We start from the raw sequence: 16,697 nt of genomic DNA on the forward strand, positions 1-16,697 counted from the left end.
CCCAAATTTTTTTTTTCCAAAACAGTTTCGGAATTTGAAAAGTAATTATAAAATTTCATAAGACTCGAAATCGAAATAAAGAGTGATAAAATACTCATTTACAGAATAATATTTATAGATAGTTTGTCTACTGTAAAAACTCCCCCCGACACAAAGTCTGAGGCTGTGTGCTGCTATGAAAACAAGAATAGCGTATTTCAGGGAGGGGAGCTTCTCTTCACTCTAGGGCTGTTACAATAGAACAAAGAAAAATATTCCCTTTCTCTCTCCGACCCTAGCCAAAACCTGTCCTAAATAGTGATCCCACACCCCTACTTGAAATAGATATACCTCGTTACCATAGTCACCGCCTCGCTTTCAGACGAATGGCTGGGGGAGTTCTTACTTTAGACAAACTATGCTCATAAGAGTACATAAATATTTTGTAATGGTTTCGATGCTAGTTGACATTAATTTTTTATATTTTGTGTTACTATCTTGCGTTTTATTAAATATGCTTTTTTTATGGGTGAATAAGCGAGAGGAAGATTTGGGTGGCAGTAGAAGGATTGGGCGACATAATTTTGCTTAAATAGACATGTCCTGACGCACTGATTCAACATCGCATAGCCTAAACTACCGAAGCTAGAAGCATGGAATTCGGACACAGCAGATTCCTTTAATGTAGTAGCTGTTTACTATAGTGTTATTTTTTGATATTCTCCCCTAAGAGGGTTAAATGTTTTTTGAAATTCCGCCGATTTTAAAGCAAGCACAATGAAAACTGGCTAGCACAATGGGAAGCTTTTTGGTTCGAAATAAAAAATTAGTGTTTAAACCTTTTTTTTTTTTTTTTTTTTGTAAATTAATTTTACCTATCACATTTATGAGCGTGTAATTGAGAGTTATTATCACCGATGTTGGTGAGAAAAAATTATCGAATAACGAGTACAGATGCGTAACAAATCATACCCACAATTCGCCTTCTCCTTTTTTGTGAGCAAAAATATAGTAACCCATCTGTACAGGTTTTCTCCTTCATTGAAGAATTAGTTGCATAAAATTTAACTTAGGTTAAATTTGTTAAAAGAAAAAGAACTCCATTAGTACTTTCTTAAAAGTATAAATCTGTCTTTATTCTTGCTTTGAAATTTGTCATCGAACGAAATGCAATTCGATGTGATCATCTGTTTAAAACGATGTGCTTAGGGAGAAGGAGAAAATCCTCTAAACTCTTCCTTATTTGTATAGATGTTGAAGTTGAGGATGTAAAAAGAAAACATTTCTCTAGCATTACGCTATTTATTGTATTCTTTTCAAATTAAAAGTAAACATCAAACCTATAAAAATCGGGCACTGTTATAAAAGTGATAGAATTAAATTAACTCAGAGTAAAATAGATCAGAAGACATTCTCAAAACAAGTTTGTTGTTTATACAGATGCTTGCGAATGACTTTTTGTGTCTGAGGATTTATTCAGGAAAATATATATTAGGCTATTTATGAACTAAAGTTAGATGTCTACATGGGGGTGGGGAATTATTACGAGACTACTTGTGGACAGAAGACTTATTCCATTTTATTTGTGCGTGAATGGACTATATGTTATTTCTTCGTTATTTAAATGAACTTAAAATTTTAATTTCAGGAAAAATATTATTAATAGTTTGCTTATTCTCGAAATTTGAAAATACTTTTTTTTTTAAAAAAAAAATCTGTTTTTTGAGAGAGAAAGTTTTGCGGTCGTGTTACTATTTAAAATTTGAAAAATTTGCAGTAATGTTTCCATTTGAAATTCACTATTTCTTATTTTTATTATTTTTTTTAACAAAAAAAGGTTAATAGACAAAATTTTGAGAGCAATAAAAAACATGGGTACTATTTTCAATGTCACGACGAGTTTTTTTTTTCCATATCCTCCTGTATAACGTTTACGAATCGAAATATCAGTTGACTTGAATTTCTAAAAAAGTTTTATTCTATAATCGTTGAACAGCCGACCCAATACTTTGAGTTTACGGCTATTAATATTCAGTTCTTTAGCCTTGTAATTTTGAACCCAATCCAGTACTGGATCAAGTATTGGGAGAAATTTGCCTTAGTGGGGGACTTCTTGATGGAACTAACTCGCATTGACGTTACATGGAGAGGGAAATCACGAAAACCTCTCACGCTGAGTCTGACTGCAGGGAGAGTCTAACCCATGATCCATCTACCACTGAGGGTATTTTACGTCAGCACTGTGATCGGTGCTAGCCAGATGCGAAATTTGTATTTACTAGCCATAGATGGGATTCGAACCTGGTCACCTCATTCGAAGACGAACGCTCAACCCTCTGAGCCATCACGGATCAAAAAAAAAAAAAGTTTATTTTTATTTTTATTGTTGTCTTATGCCATATGTCAATACTGACAAACCTATTTTAAGAGTCATGATGGCTCAGGAGATAGAGCGTTCGCCTTCCAATGAGGTGACTTAATTCGAATCCCAGCGATTGTTGGCCGATATGAATTCCGCATTCGGCTTGCACCGACCACAGTGCTGACGTAAAATATCTTCAGTGGTAAACGGGTTAGAGTTGCCTTGCCGCCAGGCTCAGTGTGGGAGGTTTTCGTGATTTCCCTCTCCATGTAACGCCAATGCGAGTTACTTCCATCAAAAAGTCCTCCACGAAGGCAAATTTCTTTCAATACTTGATCCAGGAGTTCCCTTGTCTTCTGGATTGGGTTCAAAATTACAAAGCCACGTAGTTGAATATTAGCAGTCGTAAACCCCCAAAAATTGGGTCGACTGTTCAACGACGGTTATAAAATAAAAAAAAGCCTATTTTAAGACAGGGGGTTGCGCTTCCTCTTGTTTTACAGTGGCGCCATCTATGGCTAAAAACTTGACTTCTGCCACACACATTTGCCACAGCCCGTTTAACAGGGAGAACACATTTATCCACCCGAGATCGTAATTTTGACCTGTAGAGCGCGATCAATCTCCGATTCAGTACCTCCAAAGGTATTGATTTGCTATGGAAACTTGGTTTCTTTATGATCCTAATAGATTTAGCGTGCACCAGTTTCCATTTTGTATACGGTCTTCAACTTTTGCAACGACCTCACTACCTAAGGGCCCAACGCCTTACCAACTAGGTAATTCCAGTTTTATTCTTGAAATTAGGACATGAATTTTCACTGAATTCTACCATTCCTAATATTTTTTCAAGTTTTATGTATCTAACTAGGGTGAAAAACACGAATTTAAAAAAAAATATAAATATAAGCGACTATCAATAAATAAAATGTATGAGCTGTTATTTTTTTAATGTTATTGCCCATTTATTTGTTTACGATTACAGTGGATCTTAAAAACTAACTTCTTTAGTTTCTATGCTACACGCATGAAAATTACAGTGTTTATTTGTAATATACACTCTATAACAAAAAAATCGACGCACCAAGAAGGAGTTGTCAGATTGAAACGAAAATTGGTGGATAGGAAGACAATGTACAGAAAAGTAAATGATTAAAATTTCAGAATAATTGAATAATTTATTGCAGAGTTTCAGTAACAAGTTCAATAAGGTGTTGACCCGCCTCTAGCCTGGATACAAGCTGCCACACGGCATGACATAGACGGATAAAGCTCCAGGATGGTCTCTTGCGGTATTTCCTGCCAAATTCGATCCAATTGTCGAACGAGGTCATCAACATTCCGTGCCAGATGCAATTGCCTTCCCATCATATCCCAGACATGTTCGATGGGAGAGAGACCTGGTGATCTGACAGGCCAAGGAAGAGTTAGACAAGCTTGCAGACAGTTCATAGCAACACGTGCCGTATGTGGTCTGGCATTGTCCTGCTGAAAAACCAGCCCAGGGTGCTGCAAAAGGAACGGTAGCAAAACAGGTCTTAGGATGTCGTCGACGTACCGCTGTGCAGTAAGTGTACCTCTAATGACGACCAAAGGGGTCCGGCTGTCAAAGGAAATGGCACCCCAGACCATAATGCCTTGTTGAGGGCCGGTGTGGCGTGCAATAGTGAAGGCAGGATCCCCCCTCTGCCCTGTGCGTCTCCTAACACATCTTCGATGATCGTCAGGACACAGTTGGAAGCGGGATTCGTCGCTAAAGACTGTACGTCTCCAATCGGCATCATTCCAGCCATATCTGCTCAAAACATTCATGCATACGAAATTTCAAAGCAATCGGATGATTGCTTCTTGGTGCGTCGATTTTTTTGTTATAGAGTGTATTTAAAAAGCTGCATATAAAATTTATAGCAATTTGATTAATTATTTTTAAAGATATTGAAATTTTAAATGTTTAATTGCGTAAACACTCCACGCGGCTTAAATTCAGCGTAGAATCACACTTTTTTTCGTATAAAGAAACGTTTTTGTTTCGCAAATAAGAGATACCAGCATTCAGTAGCTTGGGATAAGGCACTAGATCAAAAAACCCATTTTTAATATATCACATGAAAATTTATGAAAAATTTCAAGAAACGTAAAGATTTTTGCTAGAAGACAAATTTATCGAATTTCTAAGCAACAAGACAAGGCAAGTTTTAATGGTATACATATTAAGTTCACGTAAAAAAGTTTCAACCAAAACAAGAAATAATTGAACAGCACGTTTTAAAGTGAAATCACAAAAATTACTCAAAATTTGATTTTGAGGAAAAACTATTTTTCTAAAATGTAACATAAAGCTATTAATTATATCTGATATCTATAAATTTTTGAATTATATATATACATTCCCTCTATTATAAGTTGAAAAGGATAAAAATTCAGTGTAATATGTGTCTATGAAAAGAAGTACACAAACGTACACTGCAAGCATATTTTCTCATTTAAAGTTTAATAAACTCTTACTTCACTAAATTATTTGCATAAAATATTTTTGTAAGCATGAAACTCATTTATTATTAAAAAAATAATTGTTATTATAGGCACATGAAAAAAAAACATGGATTAAGATGTAGATGCAATAACTAATCCAGAGTAAATATTGAATACAGGGAAAAAAATTTAAAATCCTATTGTGAAGGAGATCCTTCTAATCTAACAGAATTCCTATCATCAGTTCTTATTTTTGTATTTCGGTGAGTTTCTGTCATGTTTATATGGATGGTGTTTTCAGTAGAAATGTAAAAAATAACAATCTCGAGCTGTATGCCTGCTCTAGTTCCGGTTAGAAAGTTTGCAGCTGCTTACTACATGTTATTCTGCGAGGCGATATTTTCAAACGGATAATTTTGTTTTCAATAAAAGAAATAAATTAGATAATTTCTGAGCTCAAATCTGCCGTATTTCATAAGATATTAATGTTATTATGTAATTCTGGTGAGTTTGAAGTGAAAATTTGTTTTAGTTATTTAGAGATATATTGTTAAAAAAGGTGACATGTTTGCTAGATTTTGAATAACTCGCTTTTTTGGCAGTCTTGATTTGGCCTCTTTCCATAAGTTTACTACTGTTTGTTCTTGTTGCAAGCTGTGTACCATCTTACGTTAGTGTTAATACTTTTAGCATTGTAAACACAAGTTGTAAGTAATCAAATACATTGTTTGTAAGAATCTCAAAACACAATGATGCCAAATGGCTTTAAAATACAACGGAAACAGTAACCCGGAAATTTAGGCGGAACCGAGCTTGCAGCGTTCCCTAGTGTAGAAAACACCATCCATTTTTCAGATGATTTGCGCTTCTTTTGATTAGCTCAGCGGATATCTCGACTCTCAAGGATTACTATGAATTTTCTTTTTTCTGTCATTTTCCCCTCTGTTTTTCAGTGTTTCAACTTATCATAAATTATATTCGCTGACAGCTACTGAAATCGCTAGCTCCAGCCTCTTTTTCGACACAAAACACCTAGTTTGAGCATTTGCGTCAGGTACAGCTATGAATGCTTTCGTTTGCAATCTGTGTACTTGCAGGTATGCATTTGGGAAAGCATCTTATCTTAGGAAAGTCGCTGATACACAGGGATAATTTCTTTATGATGGAATTATTATATTTTTATTTAATATATCACTAATATTTTAAATATTGAAAAATTCAGTAAATAATCAATAAGTAAATACCTCCCCGAAACCACATACATTTTTTTGAAAATTGTAGTGATGGCGCGTAATTCAAGTCTGGTGTCTGGTATGAAACTAAATCGGCAATCTGAAAGTTTCCGTATTATTTCGCAATACTATACGCCAGGGCTCGAAAAACCGCCCGCCCGCCCGTCCCGGCGGTCAAAAAATCCCTGTGGACAACTAATTTCTCGAATCCGACGTCCGCGCGGGTGGCCATTTTCCAGTCTTGACCTTTGTCATTTAAATTATTTCATAAAAGAAATAAATTATTTCATAAAATTATTCATAGAAATACTAGGTTACTATTAGTAACCTAGTATTTCTTTTATTACTGTATAATGTAATCCTAGTATTTGTAATCCTAGTAACTACTAATTCATTGTGCAATTTATATAAATGTTTGTAATAAATAAGAGAGAATTATATTTTTATTTATTTAGAAGCTACGGGTTAGTTTCAAAGATGGACAGGTACATTGTTGGACAGGCCGTTCTCGGGGACGGGTAAAATTTCCGAGTTTTTTCGAGCCCTGCTATACGCCACTTATGTTTGGTTTTATATGGTTGTTAAACTCAAATGGGATGATGATTTCAATACAAAAGTAAACATGAATAAACCAGAGGATTTATCCTATTTCCAGTTAAAAAGCCACTGGCGCATATCCTAGAATCATGTTTTTGATAAATCCATTTTTCTTTATATATTTCTTTTTTATATCTGTACTGTTCCTACCACAGATAAAATAACAGTACTTTGCTTACTCTGTCTGCATTCCCAATTAGTCTGCTTTTCCAAATGTTTAAGGGAATGCTGATAATATACGGTAAGGCATCATTCAACATTCTCTTAAGAAAATGGGGGCATTAAATCACCAGAGATACACCATTTATAGCCGTGATATCGCATTTTTAAAGAAGTATTAATATATGCCTCTTTCAGGTGTGTAGGATATTCAACCGGTACTGATGTACATTTGTTTCCTTTGGGTATTAATGTTGTTTTTGAGCTTGTTTTAGATGAGTTGATGAACAACCACCTACTTCAATGCTGTGTTCCACCCCGAAGTTTGGGTTTGACATTAGACCTTGAACAAATTATGCCATTCATTTAAAAGAATTTCACATGTTTATTGTGTTTGTGACTTTGCAACTGTATCCCGCGCAAATCAATTGAATTTTTTTAAGTCTAATTCAAATTAAATTCATTTACGAGCAGTTCAGCTTGATATTTTGTTAATACCATGTCCCATATGAGATCACAATTGTGATCTTTAAAGATCAACAATGTTTATTAAATGAATGTTTTATTCAGATTATAGTCAAGGCCTGATCTGGAAGATGAAAGAAAACATTCTTCTTGCGTTTCTTCACCAACTTTTAATTCTGTAGGTGCTATTATTATTTTTAGACTATGAGATCACGTGGAACTGATTTAGAAACTGAAGGAACGTTTTTCACTTTGCAGATTCACGAGTTTTGCAAAAATAGTAATTAATTGACTATTTTTACAGACGTTGAAAATATTGGATAGTTTTGCATAAAAACATGATGGTAAAAAAATTAATGTACTGTGTTTCATGAAAAAAAATTTTTGTTTGTTTTTTCGAAACCTTTACGTGATAGAGCAAAACGGTTTTCAGATTTGAAGTCAGTATAAGACTACGCTGGATATCTATTTGTTTATCAGTGTAATACGCTGGTGGCCATGTACTTGTTGGCCATATGTTTTGTAGGAGAAAGAACAAGTGATTTTATTACGGGAAATTGAAGCGTGTAGATTCTAAGAAATCAGTACGAAAAGTTGCCATTTCTGGCAAAAAAACAAACAAACATAATTTATTCACCTAGATAAAAATTCGAACAGAGATTATGTGTATTTTTTGTGGACCTCAGCCACTACAGCATCAAGGCAATTCCACAGTGTAAGGATTATAGTAATTGTTGAGTGGTGGTTATTCAGTCTCTCGACAACCATTAACTACTCGTTTTTTAATTGTTCAAAGATCTGGAAAACGTGCTGGCCCTGGTGACTGTCGGACATGTTTTGTATCAACGAAGGCAGGATAGTACGAACAGTATGCAGTCGTGCATCATCCTGCTACAAAATAGCGTTTAAGAGACATCGAATACGGGGCAGGCCCTAGGTTTTAATAAGTCTAAAATTTAATGAATGGTATTCAAAGTGTCAGGTACAAAGTAATGTTTTCTGCGTCAAGGGCGACAGAAGCTTTGGTGAAAAAGCTGGTGGTCCATACTGCTGCAAACGGTATCGAATTATTTGAGCACAAACTTGTTGTCTTGTAAACAACTGCATTTCTATGTTTAGAATTCGTATTGTGGTTGTGTGACCTTTTTGTGCGAGTGAGATGTCTGTTTACCTGACTGTTCGTAAATTGAGCCTTTAAACTCTAGTAAGACGTTCAATTTGACTGACCTGAATTCATTATTTACATACCCTGTGAGTAATTAAGACACAGGGCCGGATTTACGTATAAGCTGTAGCTTGGGGCCCCGAGATGGCAAGGGCCCCCAGATCTAACTTTTTCCTCCTTTTTTTAAAGTTTTATTCGGAGCTGGAGTCCTCTGAAGCCTAAAATAAATTTTTTTCTTTTTTACATTGGCGAACGCTTTTCTAAATCTAATAGAAGTGTTTACAAATATAAAATAATTGTTACTCTTCACTTTTCTAACCAAAAGAGCAATAAAAAGGCCTTTTGACTGATGAAAATATCCTGTAGCTTTCGTAGCTACCAGTGATGGGAGTCATGGATCCTAAAAAGCGGTACTCTAGACTCCATGGAGTAGTCAAATAGCAACCTCAATTTACACTGTGGGAAATGTTTTCAGCTTCTTTAAATTGCTGTGGGCTCTTTTGTGCTTCTCCACAGAAACACCCTTTTCTTTCACCCTTTACAAGCGGTCTTATTTCTGGGCAAAAAATTTCTAGGGCTGTGGGAGAATCTCTGTTTCGAGATTTCCGTTGTGTCTCATTGTCGTTAAAGAGCTTCTCGTTTAATTTTAACTTTTCTTTTTTGCAAAACATATTTTTTCCAATTTATTATAAAAGCTTTTTTTTTTAAATTATCCTAAATGTTTTAACTAGCTTAATTTACTTAATTATTGTAATTGATTTTAATTTGTTATTTTCCAAATTAATCGTACATGAATCCGTGAACTGCTTTATTTATTTATTTAAATGGTGGGCCACTATTCAATTCCCTTTTTGACAGGCCTATCTGCCTGTATTTGACAGGCCTTTGGTCTATTTTGGATGAAATTGAGATAACAGATGTGGTTTTACTTTAATTTTACTTACTGCTAATAGACAGAAGCAACATGTGATATTGCTTGATAGAGCATTGAAATCAAGTGATCATCAGCTAAACAAATGTTTAAATATATATGTAAAAAATATTGTTCAAACCTCCTGTCTGACCAAATTTTCCATGTATCCCCGAAATATGAATTATGTTTAATTTGTAAAATATGATATTTCGTACACAAAATTCATTTATTTAGTTAGCTTATGATTTTATAATTTATTGATCATACTTGTTTCTATTTTTAACTCAGTGATTTTTGTTGTTATTATGTGTTTAAAGTTAATATGGCATCTAAATTTTTTGATCTATAAGGATTTCAAATTTTTGAAGCAAAGTCGAAATAACTTCTTAAAATTGCGAATTGAAACTATTTATAAAATTTTGGCAGATTTGTTTCTATTTTAAATCTCTGCATTTAATTTAATAAAATAAAAACTAATAAAAAATAAGTTTAAAAAATATAAATAAATGACTAGATAAAATATAAAACTGTGTTGTCAATGAAAAGGAACATATCTTTTAAACAATTTGAGTATTAATAAATTATTTAAAAATAAACAATTTTAAAAGGTAGAAAAGTTTTTTGATTTGTTTAAAAGGCAAATTTTGTCCCATCATTTGATCAAGAGACTATTTAATATCTGTTTCTAAGAAGCAGTCAGTCGCGTGTGGGTGTGTGGATGATGTAAGTAAAAGAGGCATACAAAAAAAGCCAATTTAACTTCAGTTAATGCCCTCGATATTATATTTTTAAACTCCTCTCAAAAATGTAGTAAAAAAAGTTATACAAATTAATTGTCGCAAACAAATTAATATTAAATAAGAACGAATCAAAAATGATATCGAAATATGCTGAATCACTAATGAGACAGGCGGGATGAAAGACATAGAAAACAATTTGATTAAATAGTAAAACTAGAAAGTGTTTCAAAAATTCGGACATGTATCAGGCTTCAATTTTTCTTACTGCCACAAAATTTATCAGGGACAATTCGTTAGACTTCAATACGGGTTACGTTTTTTCTTTAATTAAACATTAACTAATATTTGTCTTTCAAAGCTTTTCATTCTGTAATAACTAGGGATGTAACGAATATTCGGCCACTATTCGGCCCTTTCGCCGAATAGTGAAGCCTAGCCGAATAATGAAGTTATTCGGCTGAATATGAATATTATTAGATATTTGGCTGAATAAATTCATAACAATAAAGAAAGATATTTTTTTAAATGTGCTTTTAAATATATTTAATCATGAATATTGCAGAGTTACATTTCACTGCATTAATTATTAGAAAATCTAACATTTACTCAATTTAAGTTGTATAATACATAAGTGTATTTAATAATGTTACATAAATAAAAACGTTTTCTTGTTGCAAATTTATCATCATATGTATTTAAACAAGCATTGGAATCTTTTACATTAAATACAAATATATATAGTTTGTTAAATAGAAGTGTGAATACTATCTGAATCGGCAATTAAAATTTAATGTCTCACTGGGTAGTAAGTAGAAGTGAAGAATATTTATATTTTAATGTAAATAACTTAACATCCTGAATTAAAGAAAATCAATCTGTTAAATGATTTTAAAAAATTGACATATAAGTTTTTAGTTTTCTGGGTTTTAATAATTTTTCTGGCAAAAAAAAAAAATTAAAAAATACATTTAACAGTAGTAATGAGTTCTTATTTTAAATAAAATATATAAATTACAAGTATAATTAGTTAAAATATGCTATTATTAATTATTTAGATTTGTGAAAGCCTTATTGTTGGCATCAAGATATTTAAAATATTACAAAAAATACATCAAGTTGTTAAATTTTTTTTTAAAATATAGAGAGTTTAAAAAAGCAAATTTGTTAATATTTATTTCATTTTTAGTTTAAAATTTTAAAATTATTTAATTACAAAATTAAGATTTCAAAAGTGAAACTTTTTAAAAAGTTCTTAATTTTCTGGGTTTTAATAATTTTTCTGACAAAAAAGAAAGTTAAGAATACATTTAACAGTAGTAATGAGTTCTTATTTTAAATAAAATAGCATATAAATTACAAGTATAACTATAACTAAAATATGCTATTATTAATTATTTAGATTTATAAAAGCCATATTGCCTTGTTATTGGCATCAAGATATTTAAATTATTACAAAAAATAAATCAAGTTGTTAAAAAGTTTTAAATATGCAAAGATTAAAAAAGCAATTTTGTTAATATTTATTTCATTTTTACTTTAAAATTTGAAAATTACTTTAATTACAAAATTACAATCAAAAGAGACACAATCAAAATTACAAAATTACAATCAAAATTACAATCAAATTTTCAAAAAGTAAGTATTCGGCCTAAAATTTGGCCGAATATTCGGTATTCGGCCCCATCACTATTCGTTACATCACTAGTAATAACGAATGTCAAGCATTTAAAGTATCCAGTTCAAGAATGTCAAGTATCCAAATGACTTCACTTATTAAATTAAAAAAGAAAAAATAATAATAAATAAATATCCGCAAGACAGGTGTGTATATTTGGGGCTGATGATTATGAAATCTAACACAAAACTGTGAGATCGCGGGTTCTATTCCAGCAGATGACAGTTTTTTATTATAATTTCTAAATGCTGAAAAATGTATTTCTTATTTTTTTTAAAGTATATGCATGTTAAAAACTAATAATTTAACACGTATTTAAAAAACTAGAAAGCTACACCCCCTGTTCATTTTGCACACTAACCCTCATGGTTGCTTCAGATTAATCACTGCAGATTAAGAGGAAAAACGGTTTATTTCCATCTTTTTATTCTACAAAAATTACGATTGAATTTCTATTTACATTTTGAAGATGACTAAAATTTGGCAAATCAATGAAATTTGTACCTCCTGCAGAGTTATTACCCAGTGAAGATGGACTCAGAGGATTACCCAGTGGAAGGGCACTGAGTTCGAATCCCAGTGTTGACTGGTCGATACGATTCTACACCTGGCTTACACCTACCACTGTGCCGAAGTAAAATATCCTCAGTGGTAGACGGATCATAGGTTAGAGTCCCCTTGTTGTCAGACTGACAGTGAAAGCTTTTGTGGTTTTCCTCATTATGTAACTTAAATGCTGGTCAGTTCATCAAAACGTCCCCCAAGACAAAAATTTCTTCCAATACTTGATCCTGGAGTTCCCTTGTGTTCTGAATTGAGTTTGAAATTAGAAGTCTAAAATGTTGAACATTAGTAGTCGTAAACTCGAAATTGGGTTGGCTGTTCAATGACTATTATAAAATAAACTAATAATTTCGCCGGGATAGCCTGGTTGGTAGGGCGTTGAACTCGTGTTCGTGGGAATGGGATTTCGAATCCAGCCGGCCGAAGAATACCCATGTATAAAATGGTGACTGGTGCATGTTAAATCTGCCGTGGTCACAAAGTCCTCTAAGTTCTCACAACAAATCAATAGCTTCGGGGTCTGATCCAGTTCTCTTGTCTTCTGGATTGAGTTCAAAATTATAAGGTGATTATTCAATATCATACGGAGTTAAACATTTGTAGTCGTAAACTCAAAATTAAGTCGGCTGTTCAACGGTGGTTATAAAAAAAATAAAACTAATAATCAAATTGTATTTTCATATCTTGCTTATTTTTGACACACCTTCATAATTTCATGTTTCTAAGCCATAGAGCAGCAAAGCGAAATGTAACGTTAAAAAAATAGAAAAAAAAAAAACAATTTAGAAAAAAAATTCGCAAAAAAAAAAGAAAAAAAAAAAAAGAAAAAAAGAAAATCATTTAAAATTCCAAATAACATCTATTCAGAATTTCAATAAAAAAAACTCTGTTAAACATATAATGGTTCTTCTAACATGCCAAATCTTTACTCTGTGCTTAAAATACGCTTATGATGTTCTTAAAATGAGTTTCTGTTTTTTTCCTCGTTCAAAAAATATGTGCAATAATAGAAATGCTCTACATTATAGTCCCATCACAATCAATATATTTAACAATCAAGCAATATTATCAAATTTTTAATAATATAATGTTAATATTCAGCAATAAAAAATACGACAGTTTACTTTAGGTGTTCAGAAATAGAATTGAACTTAAAAGGGCCCCATCATTTTCAGTAGCTTAGGGCCCCACCAAGCTTAAATCCGGCCCTGTTAAGACATGTCGCGGTCAACACGAATAGCAATAAAGCAATACGATAAACTGCAACATGCGGTAGGCTATAATATTTTCCTAAAAAAGTCAGGCCAGTGTTGGTAAGTAATTTTTTTTAACCGAAAATACTTTTCAAATGCAAATTTAATAAGAGTAAATGTTCGAAAGAGTTTCGAACCTCTGCTTGTATATGCATTATAAGTTTCTTAATTTGAACCCCACTTTTGTTTCTTTTCGACATTTCTAATAAAAATAAAATAAAAAAATAATAATAAATAAATAAAAATTGACATGAACTTCAGATTTTCAGATCAGGGTCTAAAAATTTGGCCGTTTTGAAGTTTAGAGAAATTTTGAAGTATTTTCTTAAAATTGGAACAATATGAAATCATGCAAACTTTCAACGTATGTCAGTAATTTTAATAAAATTGCCTAAAATTGCCTATTTTGAAATTGCTTAAAAAGGGGAAGGAGTGGGGAATATTAAAATTCAAAAATCGAAAAATACATTTGGACTGACCCTTTCGCGCGATTTCTGCTTTTGGTAATTACCTTTTGTGCGAAAATGATAAAATGTTATGAAAATGGATTGAGTTTTCAAAGCAAAACAAATCTGGTGTTATATACCTTTGCGATTTCCGATTAGAAAGTTTACAGCTACTTACTGCAGCTTATTGTAAAAGGTGATATTTTCGAACATATAATTTTGCTTTCAATAAAAGAAGCAAATGATATAATTTTTGACCTTAAATCTGCTGCATTTAATAAGATATTAATGTTATTAATTAATTCTAGTGAGTTTGAAGTGAAAATTTATTTAAGTTATTTATAGATATATAGTTAAAAAAAAGGAACATGGTTGTTTTATTTAGAAAAAGCTCATCTTTTTGGCTGCCCTGATTTGTCTTCTCTTGTCTTGTTCGTTGCATCTTGCAGTGCATCGTGTGTACTGAAAACATTATAATGTTAGCAAGCACCGATCAAGACAAATTCAGGCCCAAGGCCCACCACATTTTCTGGGCCCTTTACAAAATATTTTGAAATTAAATTACTTCAGAGTAGTCCTAGCAATAAAAAAGAATCTATTGAACTGCATGCAGAGCCGGATTATACCTTTCGTAGGCCCTAGGCACAGAGCCGGATTATACCTTTCGTAGGCCCAAGGCATAGCCGTTTTTGGGCCCTCCCCTCCTTCCCCCACTCCTCCCCTCTTTTCAAAATATATACTGAAATTTTCTTGCATATTTTTTTTTACACTTTTATTAATATGGATTTTAATTTACGAATTTGTTTATCGAACTTTATCTGCAATACCGACAAGTGTAATGCATAAAGTAAGAGAAAAAAGAAAGATACTCCTAACTTTAAAGAAAAAAAAATGGTAGAAATATAACATTTAAAAGAATAAAAAATTTACAAGTTTAGACAAGAAAAACAAGTTTAAAAAATACAAAATTTTCATATTTATTTTTCAAAAATAATTACAATTCCTAAATTAACTTATATAAACAAAACCAATGATTAAATAACGCAATATATTTCATACCTAATTAAACGGGGGGGGGGGGACAATAAAATAAAAGGAAAAGTTATTTATCTAAATCAAAACACTTGAAAATTATCGAACCGAAACGATAGTTAAAAAAGGCACTAGCATAAATATTAAAACCCGGAACAAGGCAAGATCAACGGAATTTAAAAAAAAAAAAAAAACTAATGATAAAATTTATGAATAAAAAGAATTTATTGAGTGCGAAATTTATCGTGAAAAGAAAAAAAAATCAAACGCAGTGGAATCAGAAAAACAAAACTGTTTATCTGATTCCACTACTTTTGATTTTTTTTTTTAAATTTTTTTCTCCCAAGTTTTTCGTAGGCCCCTGAATTTCGTAGGCCCTAGGCACGTGCCTAGTGTGCCTATAGGCTAATCCGGCCCTGACTGCATGATTCAAGAGAAACATAGTAAGAAATTCTGAAAGCAGATAGTTGAAGATTATTTTTCTAAGATAAAATTTACGCATATATAAATTAAAGCAAAATATAAGACAGCAGAACAATGTTATGCCAAAAGAAAAATAGTTTGGTGACCACAAACAATTGGGTATAATATGAAAAAAAGCACAACTACTTCCACTTACTAGGAATAACATTTACCTTTTAGTTTAATTAATAAACTGAGTTTTAAATATGTTTACTAAATTCATAAACTTCGGTAAAACAACAATATAAATTATTTCCAAAAGAACTAGACTAATACAATTCCAACCTGGCGAGTAGCGACTTATAAACAAGACACTTCGTTTGATGCTTTTACTTGTTGCTAGAAATCAGGTTCGCAGAAAATGCTGTTTCCTAGTTAAATTTAGTAGGAATAACACGATCTGTGACGTAGGCTATAGTATCGCCAATTGAAATCACTGATTAGCTGAATTATATTTTCCATTGTAAGCTGTAATTATTTTTTATTTAGTACTTAAACCAACACAAAGCTAGCCTACCTTACATTAGCCTTTTTACAAATTTTTGAGGCTTCTCAGAAACTGTGTGCCCTAGGCCCATGCCTATCGGGCCTAGGTGATAATCAGGCCCTGAGTGTTAGCATTTAGAGTAACGAGACTAAGTTTAATTTAAAAATTATCACTTTGAATTGAAATACACTCCATACAGTAAAAACATGCTGAAATAATGGACATCAAAATACACTGCATACAGTAACCTGGAAATATGGGCTTAAGGAGCTTGCAACGCTCCTTAGTGTAAAAAACATTGACGACCGAAATGGGCTACAGATAGCTCATAGCAGAACTCTTTACCTGCAGCTACACTAAGTATATCTTCATCATTAATCATTAGTGTGTGGATAGTCATATAGGAGTAGAAAATACATTAGTTTCTGTCTTGATTTTCAAAATTATTTCGAATTTTGTATCAAACTTAAAATAATAATATTGGTGCATTACTGTTTATAAATTAGTACAAAGTTACAGATATGAAATTTATTGCGATTCAAATTAAAAAAAAAAGGCATTTACTTTTACCATTGGCTCTAGTGACGTATTTAGCACATCTAAGTAATTCAAAGTAGTAGTTATTTTTTTTCCATAAGTTGCTATTTATTCTTCTGTGAGTATTGCACAAGTATTTTATTTAGCAGTTTGGCAA

Source organism: Parasteatoda tepidariorum, chromosome 7 (assembly GCF_043381705.1).
Source record: "Parasteatoda tepidariorum isolate YZ-2023 chromosome 7, CAS_Ptep_4.0, whole genome shotgun sequence".
Taxonomy (NCBI): domain Eukaryota; kingdom Metazoa; phylum Arthropoda; class Arachnida; order Araneae; family Theridiidae; genus Parasteatoda; species Parasteatoda tepidariorum.